Genomic DNA, 3,412 nt, shown 5'->3' on the forward strand with positions numbered 1-3,412 from the left:
GCCCCTCGCGGCCCGGCGGTGGTCCCGCTGAACCCGCATGCGCGTGGGCCCACGCCCCGCGAAGCTTTAAGGGGCAGGGGCACGGACCCCCCGCATCCGCTTGGCTTACGCACAGGCTCCGCTGTCCCGTGGACCTCACGCAAGAGGCACGCGTGCAAGGGTAAAGCCCCCAAGAACCTCGGGATGACAGCGGAGCTTCAGACCCGTCTGGGCCTCCAGACACGGGCCAGGCCCCCGCGTCCCAGGCCAGCGCTGCACCGGGCAGGACAGGAGGGAGGATGCAGCCCCCCGCGTGGCCCTGTGCTCGCACAGCCACGTCTGGAGTGTGTGGTGGGGCATGGCAGGCAGAGCCCTGCTTATTCATGGGCGAGGGCCCCCTTCCCTGCCCCAGGAGCCCGAGGATGCCCACTCTCATCCCTCTGGTCCCCCTGTCCTTACCCCGGGCCCCAGCCCCCACCCTCCCCTCCCACACGGCAGCCACACCAGTGCTCAAAGGGGCTGAGGGTTCCTTCTGGAGCAAACCTGGGGACCCAGAGCTGTGACACGAGGGGCGTCTGGAAAGTTCCTGCTGGGGACACCCCAAGCCCAAGTCTCCTCCAGGGAGCGGGGCAGCCAGAAACAGGCCTGGTTGGAGGAGGAGGTCAGGGCATGTGGCTTAGGGCCCTGGACACCTCTGTGCTCCCGCCTGCACCTGCCTCTCAGGACGCGTGGGGGGAGTGCATGTCGTGGCATGTGCTGCCGCCTCCGAGGGGGCCGTGCCGCCTGAGCAGGGGCACGCCTGCCCGCATGAGCTCGGATCCACCGGCCACAAGCTGGCGGTGGTTAAAACCACACAGATCCACCGGGATCCACGGGAGAGACTCAGTCAGTGCACGCTCCCCGCCCCCCCACCGCCGGGGACTCCGCCTTTCCCAGCTCACACCCCGACCCCACCCCTACCCCCACCACCTCCCCGCAGGGCCCTGGGCCTCTACTCCAGCCTGGGGACCCAGCCCCTTGACAGTTACAGCTCCGGCCCAAGAGGTGGGAGGCGGCTCTGTCCCCTCCATCAGCTAGCTGCTGTCTCCTGCCCCAGTTTCTCCGCTCTGGGGACACTGTGGTCTCGGAGAAGGGACCCGAGTAGGGAGCAGGGCTGGGGAAGCAGCAGGCAGCGGCTCTGGGGGGCAGTCTCCGCGCATCCCCGGCCCCCCCAGTGATTTGCTTCCAAGTTAGGCTGCTGGCCTCACGCTCTGTTTGCTCATGGATTCTATTTTAAAATGGGGCTGGAAGAGGGAGGCGGGAAGCAGGCGAGCAGATGCCCAGGAGGGACCCCAGTCTGTGCGCAGACAATGAGGTTTCCATCGGAACAGAATTCCTCGGTGGTCTCTGGTGACACCGGCCATGTCCCCAGACTGAGGGCACTAGAGCTGTGAGGAGCCCGGGGGAGCCTGGCCACCAAGGGGAGGGGGAAGTGGGGGGGGGCCTGGGAGGATCAGGGAGGGAGCATCCCGCACCGCCCGGCCCGTCCTTGCCGCGTCTCCAGGCCGGAGCTCCCAGGGCAGTGGGAGTGGCCCCTCCAGGCCAACCTCCTGCTTCTGGTGTTGCCGGCCACCCTGGGAGGCTCTGGGCCTGTGAGAGCGACGCCCGGAAGGTCTTCCCTCTGAGAGACTCCCTGTTCCTGGAGGAAAGGGCCCCAGTCAGAGGGCAGCAGGGCCACACTGCTCCGGGGGACACCGGGGGACACGTCCGTCCTGCTCTGGGGGACACATCCATCCTGCTCCAGGGGGCACCCGGGGGACACGTCTGTCCTGCTCCAGGGGACACGTCCTGACTATGGCAGCAGCAGCCGTGGCTCCGCCCACAGCCTGCAGTGCTGGGGGTGGGGGCTCAGCCTGCCCTGGGGACACAGCAGAGCCCCCCAGCGACGCTGTCTGGGCTGCAGGCCTGTGGGGACGGGTCACTGCCCTGGGGGGAACAGAGACCCGTGGGCCAGGGGAGGGGCGCTGGGGACGCCTCTCTCCTCCCAGAGAATCCGGACGTGAGGACCGAGACACCGGGTCCCTGGCCTGGGAGCAGCCGGGTCCCGTGTCCAGCACCTTCTCCCTGGTGGACATGCGCAGGGGGCCTGGGTTGGGCTTCACACCCTGGTCTTCTCACCAGAAAGTTCTCTTCTGCTCTCGCTGCTCAGATCTAGGTAACTCCGGTCCCAGAAGCAGCTGCTTTTCTAGGGCAAATTGTCTCCGTATGGTGATTTCAGGCACAAGTGACCACACATGAGTACACATGCTGGAGAGGGCGGCCTTAACTGGAAGCTTCCAAATTGTATCTCATTCAGCTCGCGAGAAAAACCATAGCAGGGTGGGGTGGGGGTTCAATGCCCAGCTCCCAGTCCAGCAAGACCAGAACCTTCTCATCTCTAAACATGGGTGTCCGGGCATCAGCTCACCAGCCCCCCCGTTGTGATTCACGCGCTCCTCTGCCCAGTCACACGTAAGGACCAGGCTGACCCCAGGCTGCTCCCGGGTCGGCGGGGCCTGTCCTCAGCTGCCGATGGTCCCGGGCAGACCTGCCGTCCCGGTCAGAGCCCTGGAGGGGGACGCGCACCGTGCAGGGACCGCCGGCTCCTCAGAGGCGGGGGCACAGGGATGGAGGAGGGGCTGGGGCTCCCGGGCGCCCCCCGCGATCCGCAGCCGGCTGAGCACCGTCCTGCGGCCACCGTCTTTTTCTTCCCAAACCTGACCAAAGCTCCTGGCCCAGCCGGCCATGCTGGGGCCCGGGGTCATCAGGCAGGGCTGTGCCGGCCCCTGATGTGGGCCCAGAGTCCCTCTGAAAGCCCAGCAGGGGGTCTCAGTGAGCGTAAAGGGGAAGGGGTGTCCACGGCGCGGGGGCCCCTCGTCAGCCCTACTTCGGGGTCAGGGGCGTCCTGTCCAAGCCAGGCCCAGCTCGGTGTCTGAACTCAGACAGAAGGGAGATGAGCAGGAGGCCAACTTTCAATCCAAGCCGACTTGCGAGGCCTAGAGGCGGGGCTGGGGTCACTGAGGGCACCGAGGGGACAGGACGGGCCTGTCCAAGCTCGGTCCATCGTTCCAGCTGGCTGACCACCAGCCCCAGCCTCCACCTGCTGCCTGACCTCCTGCCCTTGAACTTGCTGCCTCCAGTCCCTCCTCCCTCCGGCAGGGTCTCCTTTCCGTCTCCAGAACCCCATCCTGGCCCCGGGGCCTCCAACACGGTCCCGCCCAGCCTGGACTGCTCCGGAGGAGGGGCAGGGGGCCCGGGCAGGGAAAATCCATCTGGAAGAATCCAACCCAGTTTCCACAGGCCTCATTTAGAGCTTCCTCCCTTTCCAAAGTGGAGCACAACACGACAGATGGAAATTAGGCTGCAGCCTCGGTAAACAAGTCACCCTCCTGGGGACACTGCAGAGACACAGAGA

Source organism: Suricata suricatta, chromosome 10 (assembly GCF_006229205.1).
Source record: "Suricata suricatta isolate VVHF042 chromosome 10, meerkat_22Aug2017_6uvM2_HiC, whole genome shotgun sequence".
Taxonomy (NCBI): Eukaryota; Metazoa; Chordata; class Mammalia; order Carnivora; family Herpestidae; genus Suricata; species Suricata suricatta.